Below are 26,204 nucleotides of genomic sequence, written 5' to 3'. Positions count from 1 at the left end.
TATCAGTTATAGTATCAGTTATAGTATCAGTTATAGTATCAGTTATAGTGTCAGTTATAGTGTCAGTTATAGTATCAGTTGTAGTATCAGTTATAGTATCAGTAGTATCAGTAGTAGTACCAGTTATAGTATCAGTTATAGTATCAGTTATAGTGTCAGTTATAGTATCAGTAGTAGTATCAGTAGTAGTATCAGTAGTGGTACCAGTTATAGTATCAGTTATAGTATCAGTAGTACCAGTTATAGTACCAGTTATAGTGTCAGTAGTACCAGTTATAGTATCAGTTATAGTATCAGTAGTACCAGTTATAGTACCAGTTATAGTGTCAGTAGTACCAGTTATAGTATCAGTTATAGTATCAGTAGTACCAGTTATAGTACCAGTTATAGTGTCAGTAGTATCAGTTATAGTATCAGTAGTAGTAGTACCAGTTATAGTATCAGTTATAGTATCAGTAGTAGTATCAGTTATAGTATCAGTTATAGTATCAGTAGTAGTAGTACCAGTTATAGTATCAGTTATAGTATCAGTAGTAGTAGTATCAGTAGTAGTATCAGTAGTAGTATCAGTTGTAGTATCAGTAGTAGTATCAGTAGTAGTATCAGTTATAGTATCAGTTATAGTATCAGTAGTATCACTTATAGTATCAGTAGTAGTATCAGTTATAGTATCAGTTATAGTATCAGTAGTAGTATCAGTTGTAGTATCAGTAGTAGTATCAGTAGTAGTATCAGTTATAGTATCAGTTATAGTATCAGTAGTATCACTTATAGTATCAGTAGTAGTATCAGTTATAGTATCAGTTATAGTATCAGTGGTAGTATCAGTTGTAGTATCAGTAGTAGTATCAGTTATAGTATCAGTAGTAGTATCAGTAGTAGTAGTATCAGTGGTAGTATCAGTTATAGTATCAGTTATAGTATCAGTAGTAGTAGTACCAGTTATAGTATCAGTAGTAGTAGTATCAATTATAGTATCAGTTATAGTATCAGTAGTAGTATCAGTAGTAGTAGTACCAGTTATAGTATCAGTTATAGTATCAGTAGTATCAGTAGTAGTACCAGTTATAGTATCAGTAGTATCAGTTATAGTATCAGTTATAGTATCAGTAGTAGTACCAAGTTATAGTATCAGTTATAGTATCAGTAGTAGTATCAGTTATAGTATCAGTAGTAGTAGTATCAGTAATAGTAGTATCAGTTATAGTATCAGTAGTAGTAGTATCAGTTATAGTATCAGTTATAGTATCAGTAGTAATATCAGTAGTAGTACCAGTTATAGTATCAGTTATAGTATCAGTAGTAGTATCAGTTATAGTATCAGTAGTAGTACCAGTTATAGTATCAGTTATAGTATCAGTAGTACCAGTTATAGTACCAGTTATAGTGTCAGTAGTACCAGTTATAGTATCAGTTATAGTATCAGTAGTACCAGTTATAGTACCAGTTATAGTGTCAGTAGTACCAGTTATAGTATCAGTTATAGTATCAGTAGTACCAGTTATAGTATCAGTAGTAGTAGTACCAGTTATAGTATCAGTTATAGTATCAGTAGTAGTATCAGTTATAGTATCAGTTATAGTATCAGTAGTAGTAGTACCAGTTATAGTATCAGTTATAGTATCAGTAGTAGTAGTATCAGTAGTAGTATCAGTAGTAGTATCAGTTGTAGTATCAGTAGTAGTATCAGTAGTAGTATCAGTTATAGTATCAGTTATAGTATCAGTAGTATCACTTATAGTATCAGTAGTAGTATCAGTTATAGTATCAGTTATAGTATCAGTAGTAGTATCAGTTGTAGTATCAGTAGTAGTATCAGTAGTAGTATCAGTTATAGTATCAGTTATAGTATCAGTAGTATCACTTATAGTATCAGTAGTAGTATCAGTTATAGTATCAGTTATAGTATCAGTGGTAGTATCAGTTGTAGTATCAGTAGTAGTATCAGTTATAGTATCAGTAGTAGTATCAGTAGTAGTAGTATCAGTGGTAGTATCAGTTATAGTATCAGTTATAGTATCAGTAGTAGTAGTACCAGTTATAGTATCAGTAGTAGTAGTATCAATTATAGTATCAGTTATAGTATCAGTAGTAGTATCAGTAGTAGTAGTACCAGTTATAGTATCAGTTATAGTATCAGTAGTATCAGTAGTAGTACCAGTTATAGTATCAGTAGTATCAGTTATAGTATCAGTTATAGTATCAGTAGTAGTACCAAGTTATAGTATCAGTTATAGTATCAGTAGTAGTATCAGTTATAGTATCAGTAGTAGTAGTAGTATCAGTAATAGTAGTATCAGTTATAGTATCAGTAGTAGTAGTATCAGTTATAGTATCAGTTATAGTATCAGTAGTAATATCAGTAGTAGTACCAGTTATAGTATCAGTTATAGTATCAGTAGTAGTATCAGTTATAGTATCAGTAGTAGTACCAGTTATAGTATCAGTTATAGTATCAGTAGTAGTACCAGTTATAGTATCAGTTATAGTATCAGTAGTAGTATCAGTAGTAGTATCAGTTATAGTATCAGTTATAGTATCAGTAGTAGTAGTAGTACCAGTTATAGTATCAGTAGTAGTACCAGTTATAGTATCAGTTATAGCATCAGTTGTAGTATCAGTAGTATCAGTAGTAGTATCAGTAGTAGTATCAGTTATAGTACCAGTTATAGTATCAGTTATAGTGTCAGTAGTAGTATCAGTAGTAGTATCAGTTATAGTATCAGTAGTAGTAGTACCAGTTATAGTATCAGTTATAGTATCAGCAGTAGTACCAGTTATAGTATCAGCAGTAGTACCAGTTATAGTATCAGTTATAGTGTCAGTAGTAGTATCAGTTATAGTATCAGTTATAGTATCAGTAGTAGTAGCAGTAGTAGTATCAGTTATAGTATCAGTTATAGTATCAGTAGTAGCAGTAGTAGTAGTATCAGTAGTAGTAGTACCAGTTATAGTATCAGTTATAGTATCAGTAGTAGTATCAGTTATACTATCAGTTATAGTATCAGTAGTAGTAGTATCAGTAGTAGTAGTATAAGTTATAGTATCAGTAGTAGTAGTATCAGTAGTAGTATCAGTAGTAGTAGTATCAGTAGTATCAGTAGTAGTAGTATCAGTAGTAGTATCATCAGTAGTAGTAGTACCAGTAGTAGTAGCAGTATCAGTAGTATCAGTAGTAGTAGTATTAGTATCAGTAGTGGTATCATCAGTATCAGTAGTATCATCAGTAGTAGTATTATCATCAGTAGTAGTATTATCATCAGTAGTAGTATCAGTAGTAGTAGTATTAGTATCAGTAGTAGTATTATCAGTAGTAGTAGTAGTATCAGTAGTAGTAGTATCAGTAGTAGTAGTATCATCAGTAGTAGTATTATCAGTAGTAGTACCAGTAGTAGTAGTATCAGTAGTAGTAGTACCAGTAGTAGTAGCAGTATCAGTAGTATCAGTAGTAGTAGTAGTATCAGCAGTAGTATCAGTAGTAGTATCATCAGTAGTAGTATTATCAGTAGTAGTAGTATCAGTAGTAGTAGTATCATCAGTAGTATCATCAGTAGTATTATTATCAGTAGTAGTAGTATCAGTAGTAGTATCATCAGTAGTATTAGTATCATCAGTAGTAGTAGTAGTATCATCAGTAGTATTATCATCAGTAGTAGTAGTATCATCAGTAGTAGTATCAGTAGTAGTATCATCAGTAGTAGTATTATCATCAGTAGTAGTATCAGTAGTAGTAGTATCATCAGTAGTATCATCAGTAGTTGTATTAGTATCATCAGTAGTAGTATCATCAGTATTAGTATCAGTAGTATCATCAGTAGTAGTAGTATCATCAGTAGTATCAGTATTATCAGTAGTAGTATCATCAGTAGTAGTATTATCATCAGTAGTAGTATCAGTAGTAGTAGTATCATCAGTAGTATCATCAGTAGTAGTATTATCATCAGTAGTAGTATCATCAGTATTAGTATCAGTAGTATCATCAGTAGTAGTAGTATCATCAGTAGTATCAGTAGTAGTATCATCAGTAGTAGTATTATCATCAGTAGTAGTAGTATCATCAGTAGTAGTATTAGTATCATCAGTAGTAGTAGTATTATCATCACTAGTAGTTGTGTAGTGGAGTAAACAGTAGTAGTAGTATCAGTAGTAGTAGTATCAGTAGTATCATCAGTAGTAGTATTATCATCAGTAGTAGTAGTATCATCAGTAGTAGTATCAGTAGTAGTATCATCAGTAGTAGTATTATCATCAGTAGTAGTATCAGTAGTAGTATCATCAGTAGTAGTATTATCATCAGTAGTAGTATCAGTAGTAGTAGTATCATCAGTAGTATCATCAGTAGTAGTATTATCATCAGTAGTAGTATCATCAGTATTAGTATCAGTAGTATCATCAGTAGTAGTAGTATCATCAGTAGTATCAGTATTATCAGTAGTAGTATCATCAGTAGTAGTATTATCATCAGTAGTATCAGTATTATCAGTAGTAGTATCATCAGTAGTAGTATTATCATCAGTAGTAGTATCAGTAGTAGTAGTATCATCAGTAGTATCATCAGTAGTAGTATTATCATCAGTAGTAGTATCATCAGTATTAGTATCAGTAGTATCATCAGTAGTAGTAGTATCATCAGTAGTATCAGTATTATCAGTAGTAGTATCATCAGTAGTAGTATTATCATCAGTAGTAGTATTATCAGTAGTAGTATCATCAGTAGTAGTATTATCATCAGTAGTAGTATCAGTAGTAGTAGTATCATCAGTAGTATCATCAGTAGTAGTATTATCATCAGTAGTAGTATCATCAGTATTAGTATCAGTAGTATCATCAGTAGTAGTAGTATCATCAGTAGTATCAGTAGTAGTATCATCAGTAGTAGTATTATCATCAGTAGTAGTAGTATCATCAGTAGTAGTATTAGTATCATCAGTAGTAGTATTATTATCATCACTAGTAGTTGTGTAGTGGAGTAAACAACGCGTGTAGGAATTGGCCACTTACAGTACAGACAGACAAGGAGGATGGGTCACACGAGGTCAAGCAGGTAGTCGAGTCGCCGGTGGTGTAAACAACCCTAAGTACATTTTGATTTAAAGCTTTCGTGACTGCAGTAATTCACATTCTTGGTTCTTCCGGTAAAGTCACCACGTTGAAGGGAAACAATACAATAATAAAATATATATATATAAAACAATAAAAAATTCTCACGACGTTTCGACCATAACACAAACGGTCGTCATCAGGTAGGACGGTAGGACCAAAACCTCGGCCGTGGCAGATCATTGTTATAATTCAGTAGGCTCACGTGACATTGACTTCTCCAAGACAGAGATTCTCTGCAAGCCATCTGGCTACCATGAGAGATTCGTTCATGAGGCTATCCACACGTACAAGCACAGAGACACAATTTCAACCGAGAAGATGGATTCTGGGCGTAGCAATCATTGGAAGGATTTGATAAACCATTTCGGGTCTTAATTGATTGTTCACGCTTACGGCTACCATGAGAGATTCGTTCATGAGGCTATCCACACATACAAACACGGAGACAATTTCAACCGAGAAGATGGATTCTGGGCGTAGCAATCATTGGAAGGATTTGATAAACCATTTCGGGTCTTAATTGATTGTTCACGCTTACGGCTACCATGAGAGATTCGTTCATGAGGCTATCCACGTGTACAAGCACAGAGACACAATTTCAACCGAGAAGATGGATTCTGGCTTAGCAATCATTGGAAGGATTTGATAAACCATTTCGTGTCTTAAGTGATTGTTCACGATTACGGCTACCATGAGAGATTCGTTCACGAGGCTATCCACATGTACAAGCACAGAGACACAATTTCAACCGAGAAGATGGATTCTGGGCTTAGCAATCATTGGAATGATTTGATAAACCATTTCGGGTCTTAATTGATTGTTCACGCTTACGGCTACCATGAGAGATTCGTTCACGAGGCTATCCACATGTACAAGCACAGAGACACAATTTCAACCGAGAAGATGGATTCTGGGCTTAGCAATCATTGGAAGGATTTGATAAACCATTTCGGGTCTTAATTGATCGTTCACGCTTACGGCTACCATGAGAGATTCGTTCATGAGGCTATCCACATGTACAAGCACAGAGACACAATTTCAACCGAGAAGATGGATTCTGGGCTTAGCAATCATTGGAAGGATTTGATAAACCATTTCGGGTCTTAATTGAATGTTCACGCTTACGGCTACCATGAGAGATTCTTTCATGAGGCTATCCACATGTACAAGCACAGAGACACAATTTCAACCGAGAAGATGGATTCTGGGCTTAGCAATCATTGGAAGGATTTGATAAACCATTTCTGGGTCTTAATTGATTGTTCACGCTTACGGCTACCATGAGAGATTCGTTCACGAGGCTATCCACGTGTACAAGCACGGAGACACAATTTCAACCGAGAAGATGGATTCTGGGCTGAGCAATCATTGGAAGGATTTGATAAACCATTTCGGGTCTTAATTGATTGTTCACGCTTACGGCTACCATGAGAGATTCGTTCATGAGGCTATCCACGTGTACAAGCACAGAGACACAATTTCAACCGAGAAGATGGATTCTGGGCTTAGAAATCATTGGAAGGATTTGATAAACCATTTCGGGTCTTAATTGATTGTTCACGCTTACGGCTACCATGAGAGATTTGTTCATGAGGCTATCCACATGTACAAGCACAGAGACACAATTTCAACCGAGAAGATGGATTCTGGGCTTAGCAATCATTGGAAGGATTTGATGAACCATTTCGGGTCTTAATTGATTGTTCACGCTTACGGCTACCATGAGAGATTCGTTCATGAGGCCATCCACATGTACAAGCACAGAGACACAATTTCAACCGAGAAGATGGATTCTGGGCTTAGCAATCATTGGAAGGATTTGATAAACCATTTCGGGTCTTAATTGATTGTTCACGCTTACGGCTACCATGAGAGATTCGTTCATGAGGCTATCCACATGTACAAGCACAGAGACACAATTTCAACCGAGAAGATGGATTCTGGCTTAGCAATCATTGGAAAGATTTGATAAACCATTTCGGGTCTTAATTGATTGTTCACGCTTACGGCTACCATGAGAGATTCGTTCATGAGGCTATCCACATGTACAAGCACGGAGACAATTTTAACCGAGAAGATGGATTCTGGGCTTAGCAATCATTGGAAGGATTTGATAAACCATTTCGTGTCTTAATTGATTGTTCACGATTACGGCTACCATGAGAGATTCGTTCACGAGGCTATCCACATGTACAAGCACAGAGACACAATTTCAACCGAGAAGATGGATTCTGGGCTTAGCAATCATTGGAAGGATTTGATAAACCATTTCAGGTCTTAATTGATTGTTCACGCTTACGGCTACCATGAGAGATTCGTTCACGAGGCTATCCACATGTACAAGCACAGAGACACAATTTCAACCGAGAAGATGGATTCTGGGCTTAGCAATCATTGGAAGGATTTGATAAACCATTTCGGGTCTTAATTGATCGTTCACGCTTACGGCTACCATGAGAGATTCGTTCATGAGGCTATCCACATGTACAAGCACAGAGACACAATTTCAACCGAGAAGATGGATTCTGGGCTTAGCAATCATTGGAAGGATTTGATAAACCATTTCGGGTCTTAATTGATTGTTCACGCTTACGGCTACCATGAGAGATTCTTTCATGAGGCTATCCACATGTACAAGCACAGAGACACAATTTCAACCAAGAAGATGGATTCTGGGCTTAGCAATCATTGGAAGGATTTGATAAACCATTTCTGGGTCTTAATTGATTGTTCACGCTTACGGCTACCATGAGAGATTCGTTCACGAGGCTATCCACGTGTACAAGCACAGAGACACAATTTCAACCGAGAAGATGGATTCTGGGCTGAGCAATCATTGGAAGGATTTGATAAACCATTTCGGGTCTTAATTGATTGTTCACGCTTACGGCTACCATGAGAGATTCGTTCATGAGGCTATCCACGTGTACAAGCACAGAGACACAATTTCAACCGAGAAGATGGATTCTGGCTTAGCAATCATTGGAAAGATTTGATAAACCATTTCGGGTCTTAATTGATTGTTCACGCTTACGGCTACCATGAGAGATTCGTTCATGAGGCTATCCACATGTACAAGCACGGAGACAATTTTAACCGAGAAGATGGATTCTGCGCTTAGCAATCATTGGAAGGATTTGATAAACCATTTCGTGTCTTAATTGATTGTTCACGATTACGGCTACCATGAGAGATTCGTTCACGAGGCTATCCACATGTACAAGCACAGAGACACAATTTAAACCGAGAAGATGGATTCTGGGCTTAGCAATCATTGGAAGGATTTGATAAACCATTTCAGGTCTTAATTGATTGTTCACGCTTACGGCTACCATGAGAGATTCGTTCACGAGGCTATCCACATGTACAAGCACAGAGACACAATTTCAACCGAGAAGATGGATTCTGGGCTTAGCAATCATTGGAAGGATTTGATAAACCATTTCGGGTCTTAATTGATCGTTCACGCTTACGGCTACCATGAGAGATTCTTTCATGAGGCTATCCACATGTACAAGCACAGAGACACAATTTCAACCAAGAAGATGGATTCTGGGCTTAGCAATCATTGGAAGGATTTGATAAACCATTTCTGGGTCTTAATTGATTGTTCACGCTTACGGCTACCATGAGAGATTCGTTCATGAGGCTATCCACATGTACAAGCACAGAGACACAATTTCAACCGAGAAGATGGATTCTGGCTTAGCAATCATTGGAAAGATTTGATAAACCATTTCGGGTCTTAATTGATTGTTCACGCTTACGGCTACCATGAGAGATTCGTTCATGAGGCTATCCACATGTACAAGCACAGAGACACAATTTCAACCAAGAAGATGGATTCTGGGCTTAGCAATCATTGGAAGGATTTGATAAACCATTTCTGGGTCTTAATTGATTGTTCACGCTTACGGCTACCATGAGAGATTCGTTCACGAGGCTATCCACGTGTACAAGCACAGAGACACAATTTCAACCGAGAAGATGGATTCTGGGCTGAGCAATCATTGGAAGGATTTGATAAACCATTTCGGGTCTTAATTGATTGTTCACGCTTACGGCTACCATGAGAGATTCGTTCATGAGGCTATCCACGTGTACAAGCACAGAGACACAATTTCAACCGAGAAGATGGATTCTGGGCTTAGCAATCATTGGAAGGATTTGATAAACCATTTCGGGTCTTAATTGATTGTTCACGCTTACGGCTACCATGAGAGATTCGTTCATGAGGCTATCCACATGTACAAGCACAGAGACACAATTTCAACCGAGAAGATGGATTCTGGCTTAGCAATCATTGGAAAGATTTGATAAACCATTTCGGGTCTTAATTGATTGTTCACGCTTACGGCTACCATGAGAGATTCGTTCATGAGGCTATCCACATGTACAAGCACGGAGACAATTTTAACCGAGAAGATGGATTCTGGGCTTAGCAATCATTGGAAGGATTTGATAAACCATTTCGTGTCTTAATTGATTGTTCCCGATTACGGCTACCATGAGAGATTCGTTCACGAGGCTATCCACATGTACAAGCACAGAGACACAATTTCAACCGAGAAGATGGATTCTGGGCTTAGCAATCATTGGAAGGATTTGATAAACCATTTCAGGTCTTAATTGATTGTTCACACTTACGGCTACCATGAGAGATTCGTTCACGAGGCTATCCACATGTACAAGCACAGAGACACAATTTCAACCGAGAAGATGGATTCTGGGCTTAGCAATCATTGGAAGGATTTGATAAACCATTTCGGGTCTTAATTGATCGTTCACGCTTACGGCTACCATGAGAGATTCTTTCATGAGGCTATCCACATGTACAAGCACAGAGACACAATTTCAACCAAGAAGATGGATTCTGGGCTTAGCAATCATTGGAAGGATTTGATAAACCATTTCTGGGTCTTAATTGATTGTTCACGCTTACGGCTACCATGAGAGATTCGTTCATGAGGCTATCCACGTGTACAAGCACAGAGACACAATTTCAACCGAGAAGATGGATTCTGGGCTTAGCAATCATTGGAAGGATTTGATAAACCATTTTGGGTCTTAATTGATTGTTCACGCTTACGGCTACCATGAGAGATTTGTTCATGAGGCTATCCACATGTACAAGCACAGAGACACAATTTCAACCGAGAAGATGGATTCTGGGCTTAGCAATCATTGGAAGGATTTGATAAACCATTTCGGGTCTTAATTGATTGTTCACGCTTACGGCTACCATGAGAGATTCGTTCATGAGGCCATCCACATGTACAAGCACAGAGACACAATTTCAACCGAGAAGATGGATTCTGGGCTTAGCAATCATTGGAAGGATTTGATAAACCATTTCGGGTCTTAATTGATTGTTCACGCTTACGGCTACCATGAGAGATTCGTTCATGAGGCTATCCACATGTACAAGCACAGAGACACAATTTCAACCGAGAAGATGGATTCTGGCTTAGCAATCATTGGAAAGATTTGATAAACCATTTCGGGTCTTAATTGATTGTTCACGCTTACGGCTACCATGAGAGATTCGTTCATGAGGCTATCCACATGTACAAACACGGAGACAATTTCAACCGAGAAGATGGATTCTGGGCTTAGCAATCATTGGAAGGATTTGATAAACCATTTCGGGTCTTAATTGATTGTTCACGCTTACGGCTACCATGAGAGATTCGTTCATGAGGCTATCCACATGTACAAGCACAGAGACACAATTTCAACCGAGAAGATGGATTCTGGGCTTAGCAATCATTGGAAGGATTTGATAAACCATTTCGGGTCTTAATTGATTGTTCACGCTTACGGTTACCATGAGAGATTTGTTCATGAGGCTATCCACATGTACAAGCACAGAGACACAATTTCAACCGAGAAGATGGATTCTGGGCTTAGCAATCATTGGAAAGATTTGATAAACTATTTCGGGTCTTAATTGATTGTTCACGCTTACGGCTACCATGAGAGATTCGTTCACGAGGCTATCCACATGTACAAGCACAGAGACACAATTTCAACCGAGAAGATGGATTCTGGGCGTAGCAATCATTGGAAGGATTTGATAAACCATTTCGGGTCTTAATTGATTGTTCACGCTTACGGCTACCATGAGAGATTCGTTCACGAGGCTATCCACATGTACAAACACAGAGACACAATTTCAACCGAGAAGATGGATTCTGGGCTTAGCAATCATTGGAAGGATTTGATAAACCATTTCGGCTCTTAATTGATTGTTCACGCTTACGGCTACCATGAGAGATTCGTTCATGAGGCTATCCACGTGTACAAGCACAGAGACACAATTTCAACCGAGAAGATGGATTCTGGGCTTAGCAATCATTGGAAGGATTTGATAAACCATTTCGGGTCTTAATTGATTGTTCACGCTTACGGCTACCATGAGAGATTCGTTCACGAGGCTATCCACATATACAAACACAGAGACAATTTCAACCGAGAAGATGGATTCTGGGCTTAGCAATCATTGGAAGGATTTGATAAACCATTTTGGGTCTTAATTGATTGTTCACGCTTACGGCTACCATGAGAGATTCGTTCATGAGGCTATCCACGTGTACAAACATGGAGACAATTTCAACCGAGAAGATGGATTCTGGGCGTAGCAATCATTGGAAGGATTTGATAAACCATTTCGGGTCTTAATTGATTGTTCACGCTTACGGTGGCTTTCAGACAGCATACATGAAAATGTTTCGTCTCCCCCCTCCTCTTTTCAGAACATAGATGGACTAAGTCCTTCTAAATAATCTGCCAAATCGCTGCGCGTGGCGCTGATGGTTTAATAAATAAAACAACGTTTAAAAAAATAAATAAATAAACATATGTGTGCAAATCGGCACACCTGATGAAGACCGTTTGTGTTATGGTCGAAACGTCGTGAGAATTTTTTAAATTGTTTTATATTTATTTTATTATTTTATTGCTTCACCTTCAACGTGGCGGTGACTTTACCGAAAGAGCTAAGAATGTGAACCCGAAGTAATTTAAGGGAGCCGTGGCACGAGGGCTGTGATTGGTCGAGAGGCTGTTAGCGTTAAGTGGTGGCGTCTGGACGTCTGATGAGGGGGACAGGTGCCGGGAGCCACGTGGCAATTCATTAAGGCTGATGCGAGAGAGGGTGGGTGGGATAAAATGCGAGGTGGTTTGAACGGAGGGGAGTTGCTGCTGGGCAGTTGTTGGCGAGAGTTGAAGAGATACGGAGAAGACAGCTGGGAATGTTGGGGAAGAATAGATAGAGAGCCGGACCCCAGAGACGGTAAACAGCGATTGGGAAAGTCAGCGTTAGTGGAGAGAGATGGAAGTCACTGTGTGTGACTAGATAGATGGAGTCACTGTGTGTGAATAGATAGTAGACACTGTGTGAAGAGATAGATGGAGTCACTGTGTGTGAAGAGATAGATGGAGTCACTGTGTGTGAATAGATAGTAGACACTGTGTGAAGAGATAGATGGAGTCACTGTGTGTGAAGAGATAGATGGAGTCACTGTGTGTGAATAGATAGTAGACACTGTGTGAAGAGATAGATGGAGTCACTGTGTGTGACTAGATAGATGGAGTCACTGTGTGTGAATAGATAGTAGACACTGTGTGAAGAGATAGATGGAGTCACTGTGTGTGAAGAGATAGATGGAGTCACTGTGTGTGTAGAGATAGATGGAGTCACTGTGTGTGAAGAGATAGATGGAGTCACTGTGTGTGAAGAGATAGATGGAGTCACTGTGTGTGTAGAGATAGATGGAGTCACTGTGTGTGAAGAGATAGATGGAGTCACTGTGTGTGAATAGATAGATGGAGTCACTGTGTGTGAAGAGATAGATGGAGTCACTGTGTGTGAATAGATAGATGGAGTCACTGCGTGTGTAGAGATAGATGGAGTCACTGTGTGTGAATAGATAGATGGAGTCACTGTGTGTGAATAGATAGATGGAGTCACTGTGTGTGTAGAGAGATAGATGGAGTCACTGTGTGTGTAGAGATAGATGGAGTCACTGTGTGTAGAGAGAGAGATGGAGTCACTGTGTGTAGAGAGATAGATGGAGTCACTGTGTGTGTAGAGATAGATGGAGTCACTGTGTGTGAAGAGATAGATGGAGTCACTGTGTGTGAAGAGATAGATGGAGTCACTGTGTGTGAATAGATAGATGGAGTCACTGTGTGTGTAGAGAGATAGATGGAGTCACTGTGTGTGTAGAGATAGATGGAGTCACTGTGTGTGTAGAGATAGATGGAGTCACTGCGTGTGAAGAGATAGATGGAGTCACTGTGTGTGTAGAGATAGATGGAGTCACTGTGTGTGAATAGATAGATGGAGTCACTGTGTGTGTAGAGATAGATGGAGTCACTGTGTGTGTAGAGATAGATGGAGTCACTGTGTGTGAAGAGATAGATGGAGTCACTGTGTGTGAAGAGATAGATGGAGTCACTGTGTGTGAAGAGATAGATGGAGTCACTGTGTGTGAAGAGATAGATGGAGTCTGTGTGTGAAGAGATAGATGGAAGTCACTGTGTGTGAATAGATAGATGGAGTCACTGTGTGTGAAGAGATAGATGGAGTCACTGTGTGTGAAGAGATAGATGGAGTCACTGCGTGTGAAGAGATAGATGGAGTCACTGTGTGTGTAGAGATAGATGGAGTCACTGTGTGAAGAGATAGATGGAGTCACTGTGTGTGAATAGATAGATGGAGTCACTGTGTGTGTAGAGAGATAGATGGAGTCACTGTGTGTGAAGAGATAGATGGAGTCACTGTGTGTGAATAGATAGATGGAGTCACTGTGTGTGTAGAGAGATAGATGGAGTCACTGTGTGTGTAGAGATAGATGGAGTCACTGTGTGTAGAGAGAGAGATGGAGTCACTGTGTGTAGAGAGATAGATGGAGTCACTGTGTGTGTAGAGATAGATGGAGTCACTGTGTGTGAAGAGATAGATGGAGTCACTGTGTGTGTAGAGATAGATGGAGTCACTGTGTGTGAAGAGATAGATGGAGTCACTGTGTGTGACTAGATAGATGGAGTCACTGCGTGTGTAGAGATAGATGGAGTCACTGTGTGTGTAGAGATAGATGGAGTTACTGTGTGTGAAGAGATAGATGGAGTCACTGTGTGTGAATAGATAGATGGAGTCACTGCGTGTGAATATATAGATGGAGTCACTGCGTGTGTAGAGATAGATGGAGTCACTGTGTGTGAATAGATAGATGGAGTCACTGTGTGTGTGAATAGATAGATGGAGTCACTGTGTGTGTAGAGATAGATGGAGTCACTGTGTGTGTAGAGAGATAGATGGAGGTCACTGCGTGTGAAGAGATAGATGGAGTCACTGTGTGTGTAAAGATAGATGGAGTCACTGTGTGTGAATAGATAGATGGAGTCACTGTGTGTGTGAATAGATAGATGGAGTCACTGTGTGTGTAGAGATAGATGGAGTCACTGTGTGTGAAGAGATAGATGGAGTCACTGTGTGTGAATAGATAGTAGACACTGTGTGAAGAGATAGATGGAGTCACTGTGTGTGAAGAGATAGATGGAGTCACTGTGTGTGAAGAGATAGATGGAGTCACTGTGTGTGAAGAGATAGATGGAGTCACTGTGTGTGTGTAGAGATAGATGGAGTCACTGCGTGTGAAGAGATAGATGGAGTCACTGTGTGTGTAGAGATAGATGGAGTCACTGTGTGTGAAGAGATAGATGGAGTCACTGTGTGTGAAGATGATAGATGGAGTCACTGTGTGTGAAGAGATAGATGGAGTCACTGTGTGTAGAGATAGATGGAGTCACTGTGTGTGAAGAGATATATGGAGTCACTGCGTGTGACTAGATAGATGGAGTCACTGTGTGTGTAGAGATAGATGGAGTCACTGTGTGTGAAGAGATAGATGGAGTCACTGCGTGTGTAGAGATAGATGGAGTCACTGTGTGTGTAGAGATAGATGGAGTCACTGTGTGTGTGTAGAGATAGATGGAGTCACTGTGTGTGAAGAGATAGATGGAGTCACTGTGTGTGAAGAGATAGATGGAGTCACTGTGTGTGAAGAGATAGATGGAGTCACTGTGTGTGAAGAGATAGATGGAGTCACTGTGTGTGAAGAGATAGATGGAGTCACTGTTTGTGTGTAGAGATAGATGGAGTCACTGCGTGTGAATAGATAGATGGAGTCACTGCGTGTGAAGATGATAGATGGAGTCACTGCGTGTGAAGAGATAGATGGAGTCACTGTGTGTGTAGAGATAGATGGAGTCACTGCGTGTGTAGAGATAGATGGAGTCACTGTGTGTGTGTAGAGATAGATGGAGTCACTGCGTGTGAAGAGATAGATAGAGTCACTGTGTGTGTGTAGAGATAGATGGAGTCACTGTGTGTGAAGAGATATATGGAGTCACTGTGTGTGTGTAGAGATAGATGGAGTCACTGCGTGTGAAGAGATAGATGGAGTCACTGCGTGTGAAGAGATAGATGGAGGCACTGTGTGTGAAGAGATAGATGGAGTCACTGTGTGTGAAGAGATAGATGGAGTCACTGTGTGTGTAGAGATAGATGGAGTCACTGCGTGTGAAGAGATAGATGGAGTCACTGTGTGTGTAGAGATAGATGGAGTCACTGTGTGTGAAGAGATAGATGGAGTCACTGTGTGTGAAGAGATAGATGGAATCACTGTGTGTGAAGAGATAGATGGAGTCACTGTGTGTGACTAGATAGATGGAGTCACTGTGTGTGAGGAGATAGATGGAGTCACTGCGTGTGAAGAGATAGATGGAGTCACTGTGTGTAGAGAGATAGATGGAGTCACTGTGTGTGAAGAGATAGATGGAGTCACTGTGTGAGGAGATAGATGGAGTCACTGTGTGTGAAGAGATAGATGGAGTCACTGTGTGTGAAGAGATAGATGGAGTCACTGCGTGTGAAGAGATAGATGGAGTCACTGTGTGTGTGAAGAGATAGATGGAGTCACTGCGTGTGAAGAGATAGATGGAGTCACTGTGTGTGAAGAGATAGATGGAGTCACTGCGTGTGAAGAGATAGATGGAGTCACTGTGTGTGAAGAGGTAGATGGAGTCACTGTGTGTGAAGAGATAGATGGAGTCACTGTGTGTGAAGAGATAGATGGAGTCACTGTGTGTGAAGAGATAGATGGAGTCACTGCGTGTGAATAGATATATGGAGTCACTGTGTGTGTAGAGATAGATGGAGTCACTGTGTGTGAAGAGATAGATGGAGTCACTGTGTGTGTGTAGAGATAGATGGAGTCACTGTGTGTGAAGAGATAGATGGAGTCACTGCGTGTGAAGAGATAGATGGAGTCACTGTGTGTGAAGAGATAGATGGAGTCACTGTGTGTGAAGAGATAGATGGAGTCACTGTGTGTGAAGAGATAGATGGAGTCACTGTGTGTGTAGAGAGATAGATGGAGTCACTGTGTGTGAAGAGATAGATGGAGTCACTGTGTGTGAAGAGATAGATGGAGTCACTGTGTGTGAAGAGATAGATGGAGTCACTGTGTGTGAAGAGATAGATGGAGTCACTGTGTGTAGAGAGATAGATGGAGTCACTGTGTGTGAAGAGATAGATGGAGTCACTGTGTGTGAAGAGATAGATGGAGTCACTGTGTGTGAAGAGATAGATGGAGTCACTGCGTGTGAAGAGATAGATGGAGTCACTGTGTGTGTAGAGATAGATGGAGTCACTGTGTGTGAAGAGATAGATGGAGTCACTGTGTGTGTAGAGATAGATGGAGTCACTGTGTGTGTAGAGATAGATGGAGTCACTGCGTGTGAAGAGATAGATGGAGTCACTGTGTGTGAAGAGATAGATGGAGTCACTGTGTGTGAAGAGATAGATGGAGTCACTGTGTGTGTAGAGATAGATGGAGTCACTGCGTGTGAAGAGATAGATAAAGTCACTGTGTGTGAAGAGATAGATGGAGTCACTGTGTGTGAAGAGATAGATGGAGTCACTGTGTGTGTAGAGATAGATGGAGTCACTGTGTGTGTAGAGATAGATGGAGTCACTGCGTGTGAAGAGATAGATGGAGTCACTGTGTGTGAAGAGATAGATGGAGTCACTGTGTGTGAAGAGATAGATGGAGTCACTGTGTGTGTGTAGAGATAGATGGAGTCACTGTGTGTGAAGAGATAGATGGAGTCACTGTGTGTGTGTAGAGATAGATGGAGTCACTGTGTGTGAAGAGATAGATGGAGTCACTGCGTGTGAAGAGATAGATGGAGTCACTGCGTGTGTGTAGAGATAGATGGAGTCACTGTGTGTGAAGAGATAGATGGAGTCACTGCGTGTGAAGAGATAGATGGAGGTCACTGTGTGTGTAGAGAGATAGATGGAGTCACTGTGTGTGAAGAGATAGATGGAGTCACTGTGTGTGAAGAGATAGATGGAGTCACTGTGTGTGAAGAGATAGATGGAGTCACTGTGTGTGTAGAGAGATAGATGCAGTCACTGTGTGTGAAGAGATAGATGGAGTCACTGTGTGTGAAGAGATAGATGGAGTCACTGTGTGTGAAGAGATAGATGGAGTCACTGTGTGTGAAGAGATAGATGGAGTCACTGTGTGTAGAGAGATAGATGGAGTCACTGTGTGTGAAGAGATAGATGGAGTCACTGTGTGTGAAGAGATAGATGGAGTCACTGTGTGTGAAGAGATAGATGGAGTCACTGTGTGTGAAGAGATAGATGGAGTCACTGCGTGTGAAGAGATAGATGGAGTCACTGTGTGTGTAGAGATAGATGGAGTCACTGTGTGTGTAGAGATAGATGGAGTCACTGTGTGTGTAGAGATAGATGGAGTCACTGTGTGTGTAGAGATAGATGGAGTCACTGCGTGTGAAGAGATAGATGGAGTCACTGTGTGTGAAGAGATAGATGGAGTCACTGTGTGTGAAGAGATAGATGGAGTCACTGTGTGTGTAGAGATAGATGGAGTCACTGCGTGTGAAGAGATAGATGGAGTCACTGTGTGTGAAGAGATAGATGGAGTCACTGTGTGTGAAGAGATAGATGGAGTCACTGTGTGTGTAGAGATAGATGGAGTCACTGTGTGTGTAGAGATAGATGGAGTCACTGCGTGTGAAGAGATAGATGGAGTCACTGTGTGTGAAGAGATAGATGGAGTCACTGTGTGTGAAGATATAGATGGAGTCACTGTGTGTGAAGAGATAGATGGAGTCACTGTGTGTGTAGAGATAGATGGAGTCACTGTGTGTGAAGAGATAGATGGAGTCACTGTGTGTGTGTAGAGATAGATGGAGTCACTGTGTGTGAAGAGATAGATGGAGTCACTGTGTGTGAAGAGATAGATGGAGTCACTGTGTGTGAAGAGATAGATGGAGTCACTGTGTGTGTGTAGAGATAGATGGAGACACTGTGTGTGAAGAGATAGATGGAGTCACTGTGTGTGTAGAGATAGATGGAGTCACTGCGTGTGAAGAGATAGATGGAGTCACTGTGTGTGAAGAGATAGATGGAGTCACTGTGTGTGAAGAGATAGATGGAGTCACTGTGTGTGAAGAGATAGATGGAGTCACTGTGTGTGAAGAGATAGATGGAGTCACTGTGTGTGACTAGATAGATGGAGTCACTGTGTGTGTAGAGATAGATGGAGTCACTGTGTGTGTGTAGAGATAGATGGAGACACTGTGTGTGAAGAGATAGATGGAGTCACTGCGTGTGAAGAGATAGATGGAGTCACTGTGTGTGACTAGATAGATGGAGTCACTGTGTGTGAAGAGATAGATGGAGTCACTGTGTGTGTGTAGAGATAGATGGAGACACTGTGTGTGAAGAGATAGATGGAGTCACTGCGTGTGAAGAGATAGATGGAGTCACTGTGTGTGTGAATAGACAGATGGAGTCACTGTGTGTGAATAGATAGATGGAGTCACTGTGTGTGAAGAGATAGATGGAGTCACTGTGTGTGAATAGATAGATGGAGTCACTGTGTGTGTAGAGATAGATGGAGTCACTGTGTGTGAAGAGATAGATGGAGTCACTGTTTGTGTGTAGAGATAGATGGAGTCACTGCGTGTGAATAGATAGATGGAGTCACTGCGTGTGAAGATGATAGATGGAGTCACTGCGTGTGAAGAGATAGATGGAGTCACTGTGTGTGTAGAGATAGATGGAGTCACTGCGTGTGTAGAGATAGATGGAGTCACTGTGTGTGTGTAGAGATAGATGGAGTCACTGCGTGTGAAGAGATAGATAGAGTCACTGTGTGTGTGTAGAGATAGATGGAGTCACTGTGTGTGAAGAGATAGATGGAGTCACTGTGTGTGTGTAGAGATAGATGGAGTCACTGCGTGTGAAGAGATAGATGGAGTCACTGCGTGTGAAGAGATAGATGGAGTCACTGTGTGTGAAGAGATAGATGGAGTCACTGTGTGTGAAGAGATAGATGGAGTCACTGTGTGTGTAGAGATAGATGGAGTCACTGCGTGTGAAGAGATAGATGGAGTCACTGTGTGTGTAGAGATAGATGGAGTCACTGTGTGTGAAGAGATAGATGGAGTCACTGTGTGTGAAGAGATAGATGGAATCACTGTGTGTGAAGAGATAGATGGAGTCACTGTGTGTGACTAGATAGATGGAGTCACTGTGTGTGAGGAGATAGATGGAGTCACTGCGTGTGAAGAGATAGATGGAGTCACTGTGTGTAGAGAGATAGATGGAGTCACTGTGTGTGAAGAGATAGATGGAGTCACTGTGTGAGGAGATAGATGGAGTCACTGTGTGTGAAGAGATAGATGGAGTCACTGTGTTTGAAGAGATAGATGGAGTCACTGCGTGTGAAGAGATAGATGGAGTCACTGTGTGTGAAGAGATAGATGGAGTCACTGTGTGTGAAGAGATAGATGGAGTCACTGTGTGTGAAGAGATAGATGGAGTCACTGTGTGTGAAGAGATAGATGGAGTCACTGTGTGTGAAGAGATAGATGGAGTCACTGCGTGTGAAGAGATAGATGGAGTCACTGTGTGTGAAGAGATAGATGGAGTCACTGCGTGTGAAGAGATAGATGGAGTCACTGTGTGTGAAGAGATAGATGGAGTCACTGTGTGTGAAGAGATAGATGGAGTCACTGTGTGTGAAGAGATAGATGGAGTCACTGTGTGTGAAGAGATAGATGGAGTCACTGCGTGTGAATAGATATATGGAGTCACTGTGTGTGTAGAGATAGATGGAGTCACTGTGTGTGAAGAGATAGATGGAGTCACTGTGTGTGTGTAGAGATAGATGGAGTCACTGTGTGTGAAGAGATAGATGGAGTCACTGCGTGTGAAGAGATAGATGGAGTCACTGTGTGTGAAGAGATAGATGGAGTCACTGTGTGTGAAGAGATAGATGGAGTCACTGTGTGTGAAGAGATAGATGGAGTCACTGTGTGTGTAGAGAGATAGATGGAGTCACTGTGTGTGAAGAGATAGATGGAGTCACTGTGTGTGAAGAGATAGATGGAGTCACTGTGTGTGAAGAGATAGATGGAGTCACTGTGTGTGAAGAGATAGATGGAGTCACTGTGTGTAGAGAGATAGATGGAGTCACTGTGTGTGAAGAGATAGATGGAGTCACTGTGTGTGAAGAGATAGATGGAGTCACTGTGTGTGAAGAGATAGATGGAGTCACTGCGTGTGAAGAGATAGATGGAGTCACTGTGTGTGTAGAGATAGATGGAGTCACTGTGTGTGAAGAGATAGATGGAGTCACTGTGTGTGTAGAGATAGATGGAGTCACTGTGTGTGTAGAGATAGATGGAGTCACTGCGTGTGAAGAGATAGATGGAGTCACTGTGTGTGAATAGATAGATTGAGTCACTGTGTGTGTAGAGATAGATGGAGTCACTGCGTGTGAATAGATAGATGGAGTCACTGTGTGTGAAGACATAGATGGAGTCACTGTGTGTGTAGAGATAGATGGAGTCACTGTGTGTGAAGAGATAGATGGAGTCACTGTGTGTGTAGAGATAGATGGAGTCACTGTGTGTGAAGAGATAGATGGAGTCACTGTGTGTGTAGAGATAGATGGAGTCACTGTGTGTGAAGAGATAGATGGAGTCACTGTGTGTGAAGAGATAGATGGAGTCACTGTTTGTGTGTAGAGATAGATGGAGTCACTGCGTGTGAATAGATAGATGGAGTCACTGCGTGTGAAGATGATAGATGGAGTCACTGCGTGTGAAGAGATAGATGGAGTCACTGTGTGTGTAGAGATAGATGGAGTCACTGCGTGTGTAGAGATAGATGGAGTCACTGTGTGTGTGTAGAGATAGATGGAGTCACTGCGTGTGAAGAGATAGATAGAGTCACTGTGTGTGTGTAGAGATAGATGGAGTCACTGTGTGTGAAGAGATATATGGAGTCACTGTGTGTGTGTAGAGATAGATGGAGTCACTGCGTGTGAAGAGATAGATGGAGTCACTGCGTGTGAAGAGATAGATGGAGTCACTGTGTGTGAAGAGATAGATGGAGTCACTGTGTGTGAAGAGATAGATGGAGTCACTGTGTGTGTAGAGATAGATGGAGTCACTGCGTGTGAAGAGATAGATGGAGTCACTGTGTGTGTAGAGATAGATGGAGTCACTGTGTGTGAAGAGATAGATGGAGTCACTGTGTGTGAAGAGATAGATGGAATCACTGTGTGTGAAGAGATAGATGGAGTCACTGTGTGTGACTAGATAGATGGAGTCACTGTGTGTGAGGAGATAGATGGAGTCACTGCGTGTGAAGAGATAGATGGAGTCACTGTGTGTAGAGAGATAGATGGAGTCACTGTGTGTGAAGAGATAGATGGAGTCACTGTGTGAGGAGATAGATGGAGTCACTGTGTGTGAAGAGATAGATGGAGTCACTGTGTGTGAAGAGATAGATGGAGTCACTGCGTGTGAAGAGATAGATGGAGTCACTGTGTGTGTGAAGAGATAGATGGAGTCACTGCGTGTGAAGAGATAGATGGAGTCACTGTGTGTGAAGAGATAGATGGAGTCACTGCGTGTGAAGAGATAGATGGAGTCACTGTGTGTGAAGAGATAGATGGAGTCACTGTGTGTGAAGAGATAGATGGAGTCACTGTGTGTGAAGAGATAGATGGAGTCACTGTGTGTGAAGAGATAGATGGAGTCACTGCGTGTGAATAGATATATGGAGTCACTGTGTGTGTAGAGATAGATGGAGTCACTGTGTGTGAAGAGATAGATGGAGTCACTGTGTGTGTGTAGAGATAGATGGAGTCACTGTGTGTGAAGAGATAGATGGAGTCACTGCGTGTGAAGAGATAGATGGAGTCACTGTGTGTGAAGAGATAGATGGAGTCACTGTGTGTGAAGAGATAGATGGAGTCACTGTGTGTGAAGAGATAGATGGAGTCACTGTGTGTGTAGAGAGATAGATGGAGTCACTGTGTGTGAAGAGATAGATGGAGTCACTGTGTGTGAAGAGATAGATGGAGTCACTGTGTGTGAAGAGATAGATGGAGTCACTGTGTGTGAAGAGATAGATGGAGTCACTGTGTGTAGAGAGATAGATGGAGTCACTGTGTGTGAAGAGATAGATGGAGTCACTGTGTGTGAAGAGATAGATGGAGTCACTGTGTGTGAAGAGATAGATGGAGTCACTGCGTGTGAAGAGATAGATGGAGTCACTGTGTGTGTAGAGATAGATGGAGTCACTGTGTGTGAAGAGATAGATGGAATCACTGTGTGTGAAGAGATAGATGGAGTCACTGTGTGTGACTAGATAGATGGAGTCACTGTGTGTGAGGAGATAGATGGAGTCACTGCGTGTGAAGAGATAGATGGAGTCACTGTGTGTAGAGAGATAGATGGAGTCACTGTGTGTGAAGAGATAGATGGAGTCACTGTGTGAGGAGATAGATGGAGTCACTGTGTGTGAAGAGATAGATGGAGTCACTGTGTGTGAAGAGATAGATGGAGTCACTGCGTGTGAAGAGATAGATGGAGTCACTGTGTGTGAAGAGATAGATGGAGTCACTGTGTGTGAAGAGATAGATGGAGTCACTGTGTGTGAAGAGATAGATGGAGTCACTGTGTGTGAAGAGATAGATGGAGTCACTGTGTGTGAAGAGATAGATGGAGTCACTGCGTGTGAAGAGATAGATGGAGTCACTGTGTGTGAAGAGATAGATGGAGTCACTGCGTGTGAAGAGATAGATGGAGTCACTGTGTGTGAAGAGATAGATGGAGTCACTGTGTGTGAAGAGATAGATGGAGTCACTGCGTGTGAAGAGATAGATGGAGTCACTGTGTGTGAAGAGATAGATGGAGTCACTGCGTGTGAAGAGATAGATGGAGTCACTGTGTGTGAAGAGATAGATGGAGTCACTGTGTGTGAAGAGATAGATGGAGTCACTGTGTGTGAAGAGATAGATGGAGTCACTGTGTGTGAAGAGATAGATGGAGTCACTGTGTGTGTGTAGAGATAGATGGAGTCACTGCGTGTGTGAATAGACAGATGGAGTCACTGTGTGTGAATAGATAGATGGAGTCACTGTGTGTGAAGAGATAGATGGAGTCACTGTGTGTGAATAGATAGATGGAGTCACTGTGTGTGTAGAGATAGATGGAGTCACTGTGTGTGAAGAGATAGATGGAGTCACTGTTTGTGTGTAGAGATAGATGGAGTCACTGCGTGTGAATAGATAGATGGAGTCACTGCGTGTGAAGATGATAGATGGAGTCACTGCGTGTGAAGAGATAGATGGAGTCACTGTGTGTGTAGAGATAGATGGAGTCACTGCGTGTGAAGAGATAGATGGAGTCACTGTGTGTGTAGAGATAGATGGAGTCACTGTGTGTGAAGAGATAGATGGAGTCACTGTGTGTGTAGAGATAGATGGAGTCACTGTGTGTGTAGAGATAGATGGAGTCACTGCGTGTGAAGAGATAGATGGAGTCACTGTGTGTGAAGAGATAGATGGAGTCACTGTGTGTGAAGAGATAGATGGAGTCACTGTGTGTGTAGAGATAGATGGAGTCACTGCGTGTGAAGAGATAGATGGAGTCACTGTGTGTGAAGAGATAGATGGAGTCACTGTGTGTGAAGAGATAGATGGAGTCACTGTGTGTGTAGAGATAGATGGAGTCACTGTGTGTGTAGAGATAGATGGAGTCACTGCGTGTGAAGAGATAGATGGAGTCACTGTGTGTGAAGAGATAGATGGAGTCACTGTGTGTGAAGATATAGATGGAGTCACTGTGTGTGAAGAGATAGATGGAGTCACTGTGTGTGTAGAGATAGATGGAGTCACTGTGTGTGAAGAGATAGATGGAGTCACTGTGTGTGTGTAGAGATAGATGGAGTCACTGTGTGTGAAGAGATAGATGGAGTCACTGTGTGTGAAGAGATAGATGGAGTCACTGTGTGTGAAGAGATAGATGGAGTCACTGTGTGTGTGTAGAGATAGATGGAGTCACTGCGTGTGAAGAGATAGATGGAGTCACTGTGTGTGTGAATAGACAGATGGAGTCACTGTGTGTGAATAGATAGATGGAGTCACTGTGTGTGAAGAGATAGATGGAGTCACTGTGTGTGAATAGATAGATGGAGTCACTGTGTGTGTAGAGATAGATGGAGTCACTGTGTGTGAAGAGATAGATGGAGTCACTGTTTGTGTGTAGAGATAGATGGAGTCACTGCGTGTGAATAGATAGATGGAGTCACTGCGTGTGAAGATGATAGATGGAGTCACTGCGTGTGAAGAGATAGATGGAGTCACTGTGTGTGTAGAGATAGATGGAGTCACTGCGTGTGTAGAGATAGATGGAGTCACTGTGTGTGTGTAGAGATAGATGGAGTCACTGCGTGTGAAGAGATAGATAGAGTCACTGTGTGTGTGTAGAGATAGATGGAGTCACTGTGTGTGAAGAGATAGATGGAGTCACTGTGTGTGTGTAGAGATAGATGGAGTCACTGCGTGTGAAGAGATAGATGGAGTCACTGCGTGTGAAGAGATAGATGGAGTCACTGTGTGTGAAGAGATAGATGGAGTCACTGTGTGTGAAGAGATAGATGGAGTCACTGTGTGTGTAGAGATAGATGGAGTCACTGCGTGTGAAGAGATAGATGGAGTCACTGTGTGTGTAGAGATAGATGGAGTCACTGTGTGTGAAGAGATAGATGGAGTCACTGTGTGTGAAGAGATAGATGGAATCACTGTGTGTGAAGAGATAGATGGAGTCACTGTGTGTGACTAGATAGATGGAGTCACTGTGTGTGAGGAGATAGATGGAGTCACTGCGTGTGAAGAGATAGATGGAGTCACTGTGTGTAGAGAGATAGATGGAGTCACTGTGTGTGAAGAGATAGATGGAGTCACTGTGTGAGGAGATAGATGGAGTCACTGTGTGTGAAGAGATAGATGGAGTCACTGTGTGTGAAGAGATAGATGGAGTCACTGCGTGTGAAGAGATAGATGGAGTCACTGTGTGTGAAGAGATAGATGGAGTCACTGTGTGTGAAGAGATAGATGGAGTCACTGTGTGTGAAGAGATAGATGGAGTCACTGTGTGTGAAGAGATAGATGGAGTCACTGTGTGTGAAGAGATAGATGGAGTCACTGCGTGTGAAGAGATAGATGGAGTCACTGTGTGTGAAGAGATAGATGGAGTCACTGCGTGTGAAGAGATAGATGGAGTCACTGTGTGTGAAGAGATAGATGGAGTCACTGTGTGTGAAGAGATAGATGGAGTCACTGTGTGTGAAGAGATAGATGGAGTCACTGTGTGTGAAGAGATAGATGGAGTCACTGCGTGTGAATAGATATATGGAGTCACTGTGTGTGTAGAGATAGATGGAGTCACTGTGTGTGAAGAGATAGATGGAGTCACTGTGTGTGTGTAGAGATAGATGGAGTCACTGTGTGTGAAGAGATAGATGGAGTCACTGCGTGTGAAGAGATAGATGGAGTCACTGTGTGTGAAGAGATAGATGGAGTCACTGTGTGTGAAGAGATAGATGGAGTCACTGTGTGTGAAGAGATAGATGGAGTCACTGTGTGTGTAGAGAGATAGATGGAGTCACTGTGTGTGAAGAGATAGATGGAGTC

General features: G+C 41.5%; 1 protein-coding gene across 2 annotated transcripts in view; it reads right to left on the bottom strand.

Annotated features, from left to right (window-relative positions):
* The window catches only part of LOC116937156 (protein O-linked-mannose beta-1,2-N-acetylglucosaminyltransferase 1-like), a 119,038-nt gene that overhangs the window by 10,026 nt on the left and 82,808 nt on the right, over positions 1-26,204 (bottom strand). The gene's annotated exons all lie outside the window — the stretch shown is intronic.

This window comes from Petromyzon marinus, chromosome 78 (genome assembly GCF_048934315.1).
Source record: "Petromyzon marinus isolate PM22_M1 ecotype Great Lakes invasive population chromosome 78, UKy_Petmar_22M1.pri1.0, whole genome shotgun sequence".
Taxonomy (NCBI): Eukaryota; Metazoa; Chordata; class Hyperoartia; order Petromyzontiformes; family Petromyzontidae; genus Petromyzon; species Petromyzon marinus.
The sequence above is the reverse complement of the archived record's forward strand: the minus strand, read 5'-3'. Positions and strand labels throughout refer to the sequence as shown.